General features: G+C 44.0%; 1 protein-coding gene across 9 annotated transcripts in view; it reads right to left on the bottom strand.

The window, feature by feature from the left end:
* The window catches only part of Zfx (zinc finger protein X-linked), a 43,867-nt gene extending 28,585 nt beyond the window's left edge, over window positions 1-15,282 (bottom strand). Inside the window, exons 1-3 of one of the 9 annotated variants that reach the window (XM_048449800.3) lie at window positions 15,139-15,282; window positions 6,299-6,366; window positions 2,469-2,543 (exon numbers count right to left, since the gene is read on the bottom strand). The gene's annotated coding sequence lies outside the window, so the exon portion shown is untranslated. Of the gene's footprint in view, window positions 1-2,468; window positions 2,544-6,298; window positions 6,367-11,372; window positions 11,510-13,575; window positions 14,229-15,138 lie in introns of those variants that run through there. The other 8 variants (XM_048449791.3, XM_048449794.3, XM_085684615.2 and 5 more) reach the window with 8 other exon arrangements.
* Between the last annotated feature and the right edge of the window lie 1,705 nt (window positions 15,283-16,987).

Raw genomic sequence — 16,987 nt, 5'->3', positions numbered from 1 at the left:
GGACAATCATATATAAGATGCTTTGTTTTGTTTTAAATTTGAGACAAGGTCTGTCTATTATGTTGTCCCTGGCTGTCCCAGAGGGCCCTGGGATCTAGAGATCCATCTGCCTCTGCTGGAATTAAAGGAGTATGTCACCACGCCTAGCAAGAGTTCATAAACAAACTGAGGTGGTTCCCCCCATCTTCTAAATTTTTTGGTAGACAAACATCTTCCCAGATATTTCTGAGACCCCAATGTTTATTCTATAGCCGACATTACCCTTTCTTCTCTAGTGTTCCATTATTCAGTTGGCTCTTTTGGAAGCCCCTTCCAAATGGCTGGTTTTCTTCAAAAGCATTGTTCCTTTTGGTTGTTCACATTTATGAACAAGTTGCTAAATTAGTTACACTGACAGCTGGGAAACTTTCTCAGCCCCAATGAAAAGCTCTGCTTTGACAAGTAGTGAACTTGTGTTCTAACAGTCGCCATCTAAGTCACAAGCATCCTTTCTAATATCAGTATACAGGAGAGAAAAAACCCGTGTCATCAGTCAGGCTTTCATTCAACAGTGGCAAAGTGCAAAATTTCCCATGGCCAGTATCATAGCCTGCAGAGTAATATAAGTCAACTAAAACACTGCCCCTTAGATGGGCCTGGTGGCACAGGCCAACAATCCTACCTACTTGGGAGACTGACACTGGACTGTGCTACAGAGTGAATTCAGTCTCAAAAAAAGGGGGGCTTAGAATATAGCTCAGAAATAAAGTACCTTGCCTAGCATGCAATACAACCCCAACCTTTGTGGGTTTTGTTTAGTTTTATCTTTTATTTTTTTGAGACAGGGTATATCTCTGGCTGTCCTGGAACTTGCTTTGTAGACCAGGCTTGCCTCAAACTCACAGAGATTAGCCTGCCTCTGCCTCCCTGAGTGCTGGGATTAAAGGTGTATGCCACCCCTGTCCAGATACCCCAATCTTTCTTGCCACAGCATCCATTTTGCAAATTCATGTGTACAAACAAATGTGCAACTCAGATAATTTAATGCATTTCCTGCTGCAAAACCACCAAAGATAAGCCCTACCTACAACCCACAGGGAAATGGCTCAGCTTCTACCACCTGGCTACAGCCACGGCTTGCTTTTACAGGATACCACTTTTTAGTGTGGAGCCATAGATTCACTAAAACTCTTGGTTTTTGCCATTGATAGATTCTAAATTGCTTTATTCAAGAAGAAAATCACAGTACTCTGATGAAAAGTACATTTCAGGGTTCCCCCCACTGCTAGGTTTTTTTTATCCTCAATTCGATTTTGGCAGAAAGGAAAAGCAAAGGTATTCGATCTTTATTCTATGTTGAATTCAAAGTCATGATTTTTATTGTACAAAAAAATTAGTGTGGAAATATGTAAATAAAAAAAAAACACCACCGGGCGGTGGTGGTGCACGCCTTTAATTGCAGCACTTGGGAGACAGAGAAAGGCAGATCTCTGTGAGTTCGAGGCCAGCCTGGCCTACAAGAGCTAGTTCCAGGACAGGCTCCAAAGCTACAGAGAAACCCTGTCTCGAAAAAAACAAGAAAACCCACAAACATATATGAAACAGAAATTTTTAAAAATTAAATGTGGGGGGGCTGGAGAGATGGCTCAGTGGTTAAGAGCATTGCCTGCTCTTCCAAAGGTCCTGAGTTCAATTCCCGGCAACCACATGGTGGCTCACAACCATCTGTAATGAGGTGCCTTCTTCTGGCCTGCAGAATATTGTATACATAATAAATATTAAAAAAAATTAAACGTGGGGCTGGAGAGATGGCTCAGCAGTTAAGATCACTGACTATTCTTTCAGAGGACCCAAAGTCAATTCCCAGCACTCACACGGTGTGCACAGCTGTGAGGTCCAGGCTCCAAGTCCCTCACGCAGAGAGAATGCCTGCTGCTGTGAATGGAAGAACTTTGTCTGTCCTTCTTTGCCCTGTCCCACTTGGAACTTTTTGTATGCTTCACTCAGGAATTCAATGCCAAGTTTTTGTTAGACTAGTTTTTCCATAAAACCACTCTATGCCAATTGGTAATTTCAAGGTTTTGTTTGTTTAAAGTTTGAGTCCGAACTTTCACAATCTATTAAAAATTGGCCCTAAAATGACAAACTTAAACCCTTATGTTTTCCAAAACCCCTATTCCTGCTCAGATTAAGAACTGCCAAAAATATCCTCTAAATTTAGCTGCATTTGAAAACTAACAATACCACGCTGTGTTAAATGCTTTTAAGACTAGCTCGATGTTAGGAATGGTACAGGCTTTGCACTTGTTTTCAGACAAAGAAAGCATTAACTCTTTTATAAAACAATGTCCTTTAAATTCATGCAGTAATTTACCAATCCACTGTTGCCATATAACATTCTACTGTTTATCATAATGGAACAAACGTAACTCAACTCTGGTTCACCCTCTCCCACTTCAACTGTGACTGATTTTTAAGTTGCTTTGTACCTTTTGCTGAGATTTTCAAAGTCCTACTCGCGTCTCCTCAAGTAGAGTATTCTGTCTTTAGCTGTAGGTGCAGTACTGGAGTGGAATGTATAAAACGAGGATGAAGACCGTATTTAAACATAAAATAGAGAGATTAATTTAATTTACATTGGACAAGAATATGTGAAATAAAACCGTCCATAGGTAAAACTTTAAAAAGATCATTTCCCATCAACTGCAATGCAGGGTAAAGAAATGTTAGTATTATAAGGAAGTGCTTCCTTGTCCATTTCCTTTGTTCCTCTAATCCCTGCAGCCATCTTTTACCAAACTGGGCATTTAATTAATTGCTGGCCTAGTCATTTGATAATTTGTTAACTTAGCTGAGTGTTTTTCTTACACAGTTCTTTTCTCAATGAGTCATATATATATATATATATATATATATATATATAACCTTGCATTTAAAAAACAACAACTTAGGCTGGGCATGATAGTGCAATATCTTAAATCCCAACACTGAAGAGGCAAAGGGTCCTCCGTGAGTCTGACTGAGGCCAGTCTGGTCTAAATAGTAAGTAACTTCAAAGATAGCCAGGACTACACAAAGAGACCCTCTCTCAAAACAAAACAAAACAAAGTCTTTCTACTACATTAGAACTTAATGGGTTTTGTGTCGTTGTGTTTTTAATTTTCATTACACTTTCTTTATTTAGTGTTTTTGAGTAGATGCATGTGGATGTGTACATTTCCAAGACTCACATCGTAGCGAAGGTCAGATGACAGCCTTGAAGTCAGCCTTCCCTTTCTATCATGCGGTCTCGAAGAACTGAACCCAAGTAGTCAGGCTTAACAGCAAGCATCCTCACCTGGCGACTCACTTGCTATTGCTAGGTTTTGATTTTTTGAAAAAGAATTCTCACAATTCAATAGACCAGGCTGTCTTTGAATCACAATCTTCCTGTCTCAGCCTCCTGAGTGCTGGAATGACATGTGGAGCTACTCTATCTGCCTTCCATTTATAGTTTACTGTAGGCTCACCTTCAACTACTTTATTCAAACTAATTCTCTTCTTAATTGTCTGGTAACTACTTTAAAAAAAAATCACTTATTGCCACTTTGTACTTTTTATATAGTTCAGTGCTAAAGTGCTTGCCCAGCATTATGAATCTGGGTTCTATACAATATCACAAATATAAACTTTGAACACTTATTTATGGTTTTATTAATTGTTTTTGCTTGGGGTTGTTTGTTGAGAATTAGTCTTTCTATGTAACCCCGACTGTCATGGAACTCCTATGTAGACCAGATGGCCTTGAACTAGAGATTCTACCTGCCTCTGCCTCCCAAATGCTGGGATTAAGGGCATGGGCCACCATGGTAAACTAACTATAAACAGTTAACATCACTGTCCTACCACAATACCAACACTAAAAGTAACTACTATACCTTACCGACACAAACATGACTTCTATTACCATTTTCCCTAAATACACTATGTTAGGTCTTGCAGATTCTGCAGTTGTAGTACTAACACCAGTAATGGTCTCCACATGTCCTAAACACTGGCAAGAATATTGGGCCTTTCCATAACTAAAACAATGTTTTTAAATTGGCAGCTGCAAAACTGTAGAGTGTTTCTACACTGATCTTCTGTTAATGCAATTAGCAATTAAGTCTTGCACAAATAACTTAATAAATCCTTGAGTTGTTAAACAAAAGAACAGGCTGGGTTTGCCCTACAAGACCAGCAGTAAATATGTTCCAAGTTGACTATCAATGAGCGTTTAAACTTCAATCTTTCCCTGAAACTAAACTAAGGAACCACCTAATTTACAGAAGGAATAATCTAAAGCTGGCTTTTTTTTTAAAGAAAGTACAACAAAGACAATAAAATACTGCTAAACTAAAAACCTAATAATAAAAGTTGTGGGGGGGCTGATATAGAAAAAAATGGCAAACTTAGTTAATGCTAGCACATTGAGGGGACATGCAAATTACCAGCAGTAACTTTGTTAGACACACAACCTAGGCTGGAGAGGCAGCTCGGTGGTAACATGCTCATCTATCATGTACAAGACCCTGGGCTCAATCCTAGCACCAAAGAAAGAGGAGGAAGAAAAAAAAACGAGTGTAATCACCATAAAGATTTTTAAAATAAATACAGCTGTTAGGTATAACCCTTTCAAAAATCAAGTTTTCCCCAAACTGTATGAACTACGCCAGAAGACAAAGAAAGCTTTGTCAATTATTACAAAAGTGATTTGTCACTTAAAACAAAAACACAAAACAATTTAACCAAACTAGAAACTTAGCTATTATGAATTCCAAGTTAAATATTTATAAATAACACCTATCAGGCAGATGAATCTCTTGAGTTCAAGGCCAGCCTGGTCTACAAGAGCTAGTTCCAGGACAGCCAAGGCTACATAGAGAAACCCTCTTTCAAAAAACAAAAAATATTAATAGTACAGACCCACTCCACAAACAGAGAGAAGTTAATACAATACAATCATTGCAGTGTTAAAGGTAGGAGCCAAATAATAGTCGGAATCAAATCATTCAAAAAGGGAAGCAGGCCAGGCGTAGTGACGCATGCCTTTAGTCCAGCACTGAGAGGCAGGCCAATCTCTGAATTCTAGACCAGCTTGGCCTACAAAGCAAGTTCTAGGTCAGACAGGGCTACACAGAGAAACTCGGTCTCAAAAAACAAAAACAAAACAGCTGGGCATTGGTGGCGCACACCTTTAATCGCAGCACTTGGGAAGCAGAGGCAGGCTGATCTCTGTGAGTTTGAGGTCAGCCTGGTGTACAAGAGCTAGTTCCAGGACAGGCTCCAAAAACTACAGTGGCTAACAGCAAGTTTGAGCACCAAGTTTCAGGCCAGTTAGAGAGGGTTACATGAGACCTCATCTTTAACAAAAAAATGTGAAAAGGACAATGTATTTAGAACCACTTAATAATAAAAATAAAGAGGCATCAAAATCGTAAGACCTAGTTATCAGAGAAAAGTTTTCAAATTTCAATACATGTACCTCAAAAATAAGTTAAATAGCCAGACGGTGGTGGCGCACGCCTTTTATCCCAGCACTCGGGAGGCAGAGGCAGGTGGATCTCTATGAGTTTGAAGCCAGCCTGGTCTACAAGAGCTAGTTCCAGGACAGGCTCCAAAACTAGAGAAACCCTGCTTTGAAAAAATAAGAAAAAAATTAAGAAAAATAAGTTAAGCACTACTAGTAAGCAAGCCTCCAACTGATTTTGTTTTAATGTCAGAACACACAGAAACAAAGCAGAAGGAAAGGCAATAATAGTTCCCAGAGTAGAAACACAAAGCACCCATAAAATGAACAGCTAGAGAAGTCTGGAAAGTACAGGTTAGTTACTAACTTACGAACAACACTAAGAAAAAAATGGTAATTAAAGTTAAATTCCCTAAACATCATCAAAAAAACCCATATTTTTCAAAACAGCTGAGAATTTATACTTTTCTAAGAAGGGAAACTTTATTTTGTATAAATCACCAAAAAGAAAAGAAAAATTCAAGAAAAGCCAAAAGGCCATACCATGGGAGAGAAGAGGTTACAGCTAAATCAAGTCCAGCCGGGCGGTGGTGCCATACACCTTTTTCATCCCAGCACTTGGGAGGCAAAGGCAGAGGGATCTCTGCATGGGTTACAGAGCAAACACCAGGACAGGACAGCCAGAACTACACAGAGAAAACCTGTCTCAAAAACAAATCAATCATCGATCAAATCCAAAACCTACCAAAAAGGGAAAAAGAAACCAAGTACAGTTTTACAAATGGAGCTCTGTCTAACTTTCAATAATCAGATCACTTCTATTAAACAGACCTGTTTCATAAAAGAGGGAATGCTCCCCAATTCATCTTACAAGGTTAGCTGGGCACAGTGATACACACCTGTAGAGGAAAAAACAATCAATTAATAGAATATCCTATTCCCTTATTATCTAGGATTTTCATTTAGACTTACCAAAATTAAAAAAAAACTTTTGAAATTATTTAGGTAGGACTTTTATACTATGTTGTACATGTATGAATGTACGCGTGCATGCACATCCACACACACATCCATGGCCCTATGCATCCAAGAAATTAGCAGGGCATGCCTAATTTACATTCAGGGTTCTGTGAGTTGCTCTTCTAACTCTTCAAACCTGTTCAGTTGTTCCTAACAAAAATATTTTCTGTCAGCAAGTATTGGTGATGCAGCATTCCCTAAAACGCTTTACTATTATCTGTGGGATGTTCTTTGAAGGCAGACACCCATTTAGCAACTGCTAAATGCTTGTGTTCTGTTGCACTGTTTGACATCAAATAGTATGAAACAATGCACAGATTCTCTAAAGTGATGACAAAATTAAGAGTCCTGACCAAGCCTGTGCTTGTGCAAGCAACTGTAACTATATGGTGACACCTGCCTGGACAAGCAATTAATTATACAATACCATCAACAGGGCTCTATTTTTACTTGAAGATGTTAAAATGTAGGAAGGAAATCCATGACATATGTCACGAGAGTTCAAGCAATGTAAGATCAATTTACCACGCTGCTTATGAAAACAGAATACAAAGTTAGACTGGTACAGCTCAGTTGCAGAGCACTTGTCTAGCTATAGAGCACAAGGTCCTGGAGTCAAGCCTCAGCATGAATGGGGGAAGGGAGTTGGCAGCAGAGCCCCTAATTCCATAGGCTGTGGTAAGAAAATCTCAAATTCTAATCCAGCCTGAGCTGGACTAGAATGAATTCAAGGCCAACATAGACAAGTATGTGAAAAAATTAACAAAAAAAAGGACTGCAGGGGCTGAGGATAACATGCATGAAATCCTAGGTTCGATCCCCAGCACTGCATACACCATGCTATCTAAAAGGCTACCAAGGAACTGAGCATAGTGGTAATAAATGTCTGCAATTCCAACACTCTGGAGGAGACTGGAAGATCCAAAGTTCAAGGTTATCCTTGGCTACATACAAGTAGTAACAGTCTGGGATACATGAGGAGGAAAAGGAGAAACACAACTTGGCAGAAGAACACTGGTCTAGCATGTGTGAATCACTGAGTTTAATTCATAGTGCCACAAAAGGGGCGTCAGAGAACAAACTAAGAGAAGACCTGACTTATATCACAACCAAGATTATAAACCAAGACTAGAATTTAATAGATGTAGATGCAAATCCAATAAAAATCCAATCATTCTTCCCAGAAATTGAAAAACTAACCCTAAAGGTGACACAAAAACAGCTAAAATAATCCTTAAGATAAAAAAGAACATAAAAAGACTTATTTATAAAGCTATCATCATTAAATCAACGTGGCAGTGATAGAACTAGCCAAACAGGGCAATAAAAACAGAAAGAGAAACTAAAAACAGATGTGACGCCAATGAGATGGCTCAGAGGGTAAAAGAACGTGCAACCAAATCTGACAACCTGAATTCAACCCCCAGGACCCACATGATAGAGAACTGACTCTAGGAGGTTGTCATCTGACCCCCCCCCATGTACCTCACACCACACACACACACACACACAATGTAATTAAATTTCAACAAAATAAAAACAGATGTGCGAAATATGGTATACCTCCGGGGTTGAGGAAACAAGGCTCAACTATTTGAGAAATTCAAATGCAAACAAACATAAATGAGATCCCTATATCACACACTAGAAAAAAATTTCCAAATTGTACATAAGAGAAAGCACACCAGGCAGAGGTGGCGCACACCCTTAATCCCAGCACTAGGGAGGCAGAGGCAGGTAGATCTCTGTGAGTTTGAGGTGAGCCTGATCTACAACAGCTAGTTCCAGGACAGAGAAACCCTGTCTCGAAAAAAAATAAAAAACACACAGCCAGGTAGTGGTAACATACACATGCACACACACACACACACACACACACACACGCACGTACACACACACACAGCCAAATCTGGCTACCTTAACATTAAGACCTACACAAAGAGTAAACAAAACTACAAGGAAAGTCACAGAGCAGGAAGATATTTTCATCATATATAATCACAAATCTTTAGGATCCAGAATACAAAAATATCCACAAACCGTAAGAAAAAAGGCAACAGGCCCGGGGTGGGGGGGGGTGGCGCACACCTTTAATCCCAGCACTAGCAAGGAAGAGGCAGGCAGATCTCTGTGAGTTCAAGGTCAGCCTTGTTTACAAGAGCTAGTTCCAGGACAGGCTCCAAAACTACAGAGAAACCCTGTCTTGAAAAACAAAAAAAGGGGTGGGGGGAGCAACAGTCCAACATAAAAAAGTCAATAAAAGGATGCATGGACAAATGATTCCCAGAAAACTCAAATGGGCACTAAATTTGGAGGGGGTGGTTCAGTCAACCCCAGCAGTAACCAAAGAAATGCAAAATAACAGCAAAGAGATTGCATTTATACCCAACAGTTTCACAAAAATAGCAAAATCTAAGCTTTTGGCAATGATCTGGAGAAACAAGCTCAGAAACAACTGGCAAGATTGTCAAATGCAACTGGGTGTTTTGGCAATTCCCGGTAAAACTGAAAATGCAGACTTCTTCAATGCAGCAACTGCACCTTTACTAAAGTCTCAGGACAGAGCGCTGCTAGAGGATACTCACAGCGGCACTGTTAGAAATTGCTGAAAACTGCCAACAGCGTCACGTGCCCCCCCAGAAGGAAACAGATCACAGTGTTTTCATACATTCAAGTATAGCATGAGGAGGCCTTTCCTAGCACTCGAAGACTGGATCTGAAGCCCAGCACTGCTTGCCCCCAAACACCATGAATGAACTACAACAGTAGTTTTCATTCAAACCATTTGGTTTCAGGACTCTTTTAAGCTTTCAAAATTAAAGGACCTCAAGAAGTTTTTTTATCTCATTCATACTTAAAGAACTTGACACTACAAGTCCATCCAGCTTGGTGACATCTAAGCACTTGGGAGGTTAAAAGCAGGACTGCTAAGTTTCAGGCTCCTCTGAAACTGAAGTGAGCTTTTTGAGGTTTGGTTTGGTTTTTGGAGAGGTTTCTCTGTGTAGTCCTGGCTGTCTGGAACTCCCTTGGTAGTTCAGGCTGGCCTCTACTCAGATCTACCTGGCTCTGCCTCCTGAGCACTGGGATTAAAAGTGTGCACCACCATCGCTGAAATAGAGATTTAAAAACATTAATGCATTAAAAATCTTATTATATATAAGCATAAATAATTTTAGAATTTTTAAGTAAAAATGAAACTTTTACAATTCTGCAAATCTAATGATTCACTTCACAGAGGAAAAGATGAATGTCAACCGTTTCTGTGCTTACTCCATTATGACACTGTTGAATTCTCTAATACGTGTATAATGTACAGATTAATGTAGATGAAAAGAGCAAATAATGGTATTATGAAAATTTGAATTCATAGACCCCCCCCATAAGACTATTAGGGATCCCAGAAATCCGTGCAGCACACTGGAAAGCCAATAAATTGAATCTCAAAAATTATAATTAATAGGTAGGGCATGGCGGTACAGAGGCAGGCAGATTTCTGAGTTCAAGGGCAGTCTGGTTTACAGAATGAGTTAGAGGATAGCCAAGGCTTTACAGAGAAACCCTGTGTCAAAAAAAAGAAGAAAAAGAATGAAAACTATAGAACAATTCACAATAGAGAGCTAAAACACATATTTGATATTTTTTCATTACACACATATTAGAACAATGGTACAAGTAGAAAAGAGGAATGGGGATGAAAGGGGATACACCCTTGAATCTGTTAGACTATTCATTAAACGTGTGTATGTAACATAACACACTAAAATTTGTAAACTCTCATTAATATTTACTTTTAGTAATTTTGAAATACTTCATAATTTAAAACTTTAATTTTTAAAAGACAAATGACTACATACATCAAGGCCATGTAGTTTAAGTGTACTTCCTGCTGAGCAAAAAAAGGGGGGTTAAGATTACGTGGATTTTAAAAAATGCTGTCTGGAAAAACAATTTGGCAGGAATAAGAGCATGCTGGCCATATTCCAATCAGATATGGGATAGGGATAGAGGTTACTCAGCACCTGGGTTTGACCTGCTGTCCGAACAAGATAGGTGTGCCTTAAAATGAATATCCCTTGGTCAAAGGACACGCTAGATAGATAACTGAATTTGAATAGCTGGAAACTATTCAACGTAAACCAAATTTACTGCACCCAATAATTTAGGTAATTGTTTGGGGGAGATAATGACCATCTGCCAGGTACTGCTTAGGGATAAAGACAAATGGGAACCTGTCTCTTCTACATTCTATTTAGAAGACAAAAATACAAATATACCGCTAAAACATAAAAAATTAAATGCTAAGTTAAAGATGTCCACATTGTTCTATGGAACAAAGTGTAACAAGCCAGAAAAACTTGTGGTGCTAACAGAAAGAGTAAGAAGCCTGGTGCAGCGGCACACGCCTTTAATCCCAACACTGGGGAGGCAGAGGCAGGAGGATCTCTGTGAGTTTGAGGCCAGCCTGGTCTACCGAGTGAGTTCCAGGACAGCCAGGACACACAGAGAAATCCTGTCTTGAAAAAAATAAATTCCTATAAATGGTATTGGTCATCTTTGTGCTGGATAAGTTTGGCTTCAGCTATGTTAAGACACATTAGACACTTCAAATGCTGGATAAGAAACTAGGTATGTGGACATGGTAACAGACATTGAACTAGCAGAGAAGATTCCAGAGAGAAGCTAGCTGATAAACGTTGAGGAGACAAAGACAGCAGAGTAATGTGTGAAACAGAACCCTTTCGTGCGACAAACCCATTGGCATGCAGGAGAAATTTTCTGACTTGGGAATTACTGGATTTAGGAAAAGGTGAAGTGAAAAGTACTGCATAAAGTTGAGAAGACAGATGAGGCTTCTGTACTGTCAAGCAAAACCAAGACTACTTACTTGGAAGGACCAGGAAGGCACCAGCTAAATTGCAGGAGACTGTATCTGGAAGGCTAATCCCTGCAGGGGGAAGGAGCATCAGGTAGAGCTCTGCGATTGAGGCCAGCCTGGGCTACCATATTGAGTTCCAGGACAGACTCTGTCTCCAACAAATAGGCTAAAATAAACCAGAAAGGGACTCAATCAGCAGAGCTCCACCCTAAAGGAGGCAGGCCAAGGTGTGTGCAGGCGGCAAGGCTAGACAGAGGTAAGGCAATCCTTACAGAGACAAAGGTAAAGAGAAAAGCCTACACAGAGAAAAAAATCATGGACAGGATGTCACTCTGACAACCAGATAACTGGGTTAGCCTTTGCAGTTAGGTTAAAAAAAAAAAAAAAAAAGAATCTAAGCCAGTTGTGGCAACACACACGCCTGAATCCCTGCACTTGGGAGGCTGAGGCAGGAGAATTGGGAGATTGAAGCTAGCTAAGCTACTTAATTAGACTGGGTCTCAAAACAAACAAAAATTAAACCTTTGATGAGGGTGAAGGATTTCAGGAGCCAGTTAAGGGTTTTTTAGGTTTAAAATAAAATGAACTGCCCCTGTGCACATGTACAAACAGTGCATTATTAGTGACAGTGCAAGTCCAAATGTTGGTGACTAACACTGACAGCAGGCAATACAGGGGAATGTCTTTAAAAGGAAACTCCAGCATTTTTTTTGAAAATGGAAATCGCAAAAAAAGGAAAGAAAATAGCCATCTATCTGGAAAGTACATATAAATAAAAAAAGCAGCATCTCGTTTATCAAGGTGGGTAAGGTAGCAAGTGTCTCAGCAGGCAATTCTCTGAACTAGCAAGGGAAAAGGACTTTGTGTGGAACCATTCCTGATGAAAACTATACATTCTCAATCTTCCTAATTATACAATTTGAATTTAATTTCTTCTCAATCTTCAACACCCACTATCTAGCATTTTATAATGAACTGCTTGACTGTACTAATTAAACTGAACAACTGCACACTATATATTACATATTCTGACTGCTCTCCCCCCATACACACATACAACCAAAAACTGAATCTTAAAATGTCTTTGAAGAGAATTTTTCAAATGTGATTTTTTTTTTTTTTTGAGACAGGGCTTCACTATGTAGTTCTGGCTGTCCTGGAACTCACTATGTGGACCAAGATGGCCTCGAACTCACAAAAGTCCACCTGCCTGCCTCTGCCTCCCAGTGTCAGGACAAATGGCAAGTCAGGCTCAAGATAACTTCTATAAGTCTGCCATGGCCTCTATGGAAAAACTGTCCCAGACCTTCCACTCTCTCCAGGAGCATTATTTCCAACCTGTTGCTGTCTACCAAAAGTGGAAACACTGACAATCAATAACGATGCAACTCACAGGCTTGTATCATAAAATTCTGAAACACACTTCCCACATGTGCGTCTAGATAAGTCAAATATTAATCCAAAAAAAAAAACCCGCAGGGAGGCTTGGCTTAGCAAATAACCTTAGTTAGCCTCTCAAACAAAACGATGGTTCCTCTCAGCAGGGAGAAAAACAGATTGCAAAGGGCACCTGAAGGCCACTGGTTTTAATAATCATCCTTCCAGCTACTCTTCAAAACCGACTTCCTAAAAAAATTACCATAGAAACACTTGCAGGCTCATTTCTCATCTTCAAGTTGCACCAGTCTTAATTTTCAACGATGGTGAATGAGATTACAGGAAACCCTCCTCAGTTTACCACGGAAATATTAACAGCTTTGAGCAAAAACGATATTCACAGCGAGTAAAGAAAAGGGCAGCTGTCTGATGAAAACATCATTCAAAATGTAATAAACATCTCTTAAGAGGGTAAGAAAATCTGGCTTCTGAGCACTCTGGCACCATCATCGCCGGGAAAACACTGGTCAACCTACAACCTACTTCTCTCCAACTTCTCCTAGCCGCTGAGGGCTCCCGCTGAGGGCTCCCAAGCAGAGACCCCGCGAGGGAGGGCGCCCCTGCTGCGTCCCCCGCGGGGCACAAAACCCTTCGGCCGGGCCCGGCGCGGCCCACCTCGCCAAGCCTCAGTTCCCACCACTCCTGCCCAGGCTGTCCACCTCAGGCCAGCAGTTAAAACACTAGTCGTTCTGTGGAGAAACTTCACCCTTGAAACGCCCTTTGCCTGTCTGGGCCACAACCTAAAACCGCCCGGTTCGGAACCCCAAAGCGTCACCTGTTTCAGGCACCCGCTCCCGACGCCTCAAACGGAAGCCGTGCCTTCGGTAGGAGCCCACGGGGCTCGGACGGAGCTGCGGCGCGGCGCTCGACGCTCGCCAGTCCTCGCTCGCCTGCCTCCACCAACCTGCAGCCGGCACGTCCGTCCGTGAACCTCCCGGGGCTGCGGCCCGGGCGCCCCGTCGGAAGGCGGCCCCGCTAAGCCGGGACTCCGAGCTTCCCAGGAAAGTTGGGCGCGGTGCGAGGGAGACAACTTTCCCCGAGTCGCGTGCCGCCCGCCAACTTCGCGGGCACCCTAGCTGGCCCGGCACGTGAGGTGCGCTAGGGGGAACGGCACTCGCGGCTCCAGGAGACTCGCTCCCTTCCCGCCTAGGTCCCTCGATTAAAAGAAATAAAGGCGATACCAAAATTGCAAACGGAGCCTCCCCAGCAACTTGTTTCCACGGAAAGGAAGACCAAAACTTCCCTCCGCCACTCAGTCTTCCGCTTGCGTAGGACGCCTTTTTGCCCCTATTGGTCAAAAGGGTGGTGAGAACTTTCCCATCATTTTTCTTTCTTTATTCACGGACTCGTGAAAGCAACGATTGGCGGAGAACACCCGCATTGGGGTCACCCTAACGGCCATGGCTGACTGTCTCTGAGGGGGGGGGGGAACCCAAACAATAAAATGTCTCCCGTTCCACGACTGTCACCGCTGCAGCTCACCGGCGGCGGCGGCAAGAGCCAGGGAAAGGCTCAAAGTCCCGGAGCGAAACAGATGAGGTGGCTCCGGCGCCAAGGCGACCGCGATGGCCGCCTGCGGCTGTTGAGTCGAAATGCAGCGGAAACAGCAGCCAGTCACGGGGCTGTGGGAGGCTGGGCAGGAAGGTGGCGCTGCCGCCAAGCGCCTGGAATCCAAGTGCTCATCATGGCGGCGAGGGCAATGGCCGCCATGGGAAGCGAACACGCCCCTCCGCGCACACTCGACGCCGCGCCCGGGCTCCGGTGCCCGTCGCCAGCGCCGCCGCGGCCGCTGCCCGCTCTCCCACCCCCCCTCACGGGCTGTAGCGGAATTTTCTCCTCAGACGCCGCCTTCAAGATGGCGGCTCCCCCTCCCGGCAACCCCCTCAGTCGTCCCCTGCAGCAGGCGCCGAGCGGCCGCCATCTTGTCCCCCGTCCGTCTTTCCCCCCCCCTCGCCCATATTTACATAGCGAAAATCGGCCGGGCCGGCCTGCGGCCTTCACCTCACGCCTGCAGCCTTAGCCTCCTCGCCAGGCCTCGCCCCCGCACGGTGCCCCGGGTCGGCCGCGTCGCCCACCTAGGACCCCTCCGCCGCCTCCCCAACCTCCGGGCAACAGCGCCCCAGCCGCCGCCCGTTTACAGAGCGCGCCTCAACCGTCGCTCCCCACACCCGGGCGCCACCCCAGGCCTAACTGCGGCCTCCTCGGGGCCTGCACGGCGTCACGCGCCACGCCGCCCGGCCTAGCGCGGGAGGGCGCCTTGCGGGCCGCCGACCAGGCCGGGACCAGGCCGCCGGCGCGCGCGCTAGGCCCCACGGCCGCAGCGGCACCCCGGACTCACCGGACGGGCGTGCGGCGGTCGGCGACGGTGGCGGGTGCTGCAGGCCGGCCTTTCTCTGGAGCACTGGGCCGGGCTCCGGCTGGTGGGGCGGGCGGAGGGAGGGAGGAGGGGCCGAGCTCGGAGCTGACAAAAAGCGGCCCAGCTCCCCGGCACGGGCCCGCCGTCAGCACGTCACGTCACCGCCGGGAGAGAGACCCAGGAAAATGCGGAAGGATAGAGGGGCCCCCTCCTCCGCCCGGTGGGTCCCTCGGACACCCCGGCTCGGCGCCCTTCACGCCCCACAACCGGGGAGCCCAGTGGCCTCGCTGCGGCGGGGTCTCCGGCGGCCCGAGTTTCCGTGACAGCGCCCCCCTTCTTTCCACCTCCGCGCTCCCGCCCGCCACCGCCGCCCCACACACACCGCTGCCACCGCCGCCTCGGCTGTAAAGTCCGCACGAGGCCGTGGTCCGCCGACCCCGTCGAGAGGCGGGAGGCCCTGGCTGCCCCCCACCATGTTTGTGGGCCGCAACCACCCCCTGGGGGCCTCCAGGGAGACCTACCGCCTCTCCGCGAGGGTCCTGGCCTGAGGCGGTGGCTCGAGTTGTTTGCAGGCCCTCAGACCCCCTCCCGCCGTAAATGTGTTTTTTTTTTTCCAATCCCCGGTGCCTGGGGAAGAAGATAAATTTAGTAACCCCCGCCGTCTCCTGTCTTCCTTTTAAAAAATAACTTTGAAACAAAATGAAAATGGGATTGCCAATTTGAATGAGGGGGGGGGTCTCTAGAACAACTACCAAACCCTGTAATTTTTTTTAATAAATAAGCTTTCTGTCAGGAGGCCACATTGGTCTGGGGGGGGTGCATTTTGAAGACTTTCTCACTGCGGTGAACAGGAATTTTTAGTGGTATAGTTTCTAGGCACGTGTGTTATTGTTTGGAGTGTATAAATTTTTACTTTTATGTGGCAGTGATCATGTCATACATTCCTCCATAAATATCTAGAAAACAAGATTTTTTTAAATAAAATTCTTAAACAAGTCTCTCAAAGTTTAAGAAGAAGGTAGAGAAGGGAAAATGTATGTGATTCGACAAAAATATTTATAAAATAAGAATTTTGCAATGGTACATTTCTTTCTTTCTCCCCCCCCCCCCCATCCTTCAAGACAGGGTTTCTCTGTGTAGTCCTGGCTGTCCTGGAACTTGCTCTCTAGACCAGACTGACCTCGAACTCAGATTCGCTAACCTCTGCGTTCCTCCCGAGCACTACCACACCAACCTATGTTACAGTCCTATTCTGAAATAGGACTAAAACGACACTTAAAAGTTGCCAGGAAAACGGTGTACATCAATGTAGAATTTAACATGCTATAACTTACTGACATACTGAGATAAATGTCTTTAAACATGGAGGGCTTTATTTCACTTGGGGTTGTTTTGTTTTGTTTTTTGTTTTTTCAAGACAGGGTTTCTCTGTGTATCAGTCCTGGCTGTCCTGAAACTCACTCTGTAGACGAGGTTGAGCTCAAACTCAGAGATCTGCTTGCCTATGCCTCCCAAGTGCTGGGATTAAGGGTGTGCTCCACCACCGCCGGCGAGGTCATATATTTTAATTCCATCTTACAATCATAAAAAGCTTTAAAAAGGAAAAACATGTAGTCTAAGAACTACCGCTGAGACAGGCGTGGTAACTCAAACCTGTAATCCTCAAAATCTAGAAACCAAGGCAAGAGAATTTGGGCAAGTTCCAGGCCAGACTGGACTATTGGTGGAGGCACTCTCATAGGTAGAACTGTACTAAGACTGGACAGAAATTAGAATGGACCCTGAACAAGAATGGCATAAATTTGTGAAAGGTTCCATCAACTTTTTTTCT

The sequence above is a fragment of the Myodes glareolus genome, chromosome X, assembly GCF_982192425.1.
Source record: "Myodes glareolus chromosome X, mMyoGla1.1, whole genome shotgun sequence".
NCBI lineage: Eukaryota > Metazoa > Chordata > Mammalia > Rodentia > Cricetidae > Myodes > Myodes glareolus.
The sequence above is the reverse complement of the archived record's forward strand: the minus strand, read 5'-3'. Positions and strand labels throughout refer to the sequence as shown.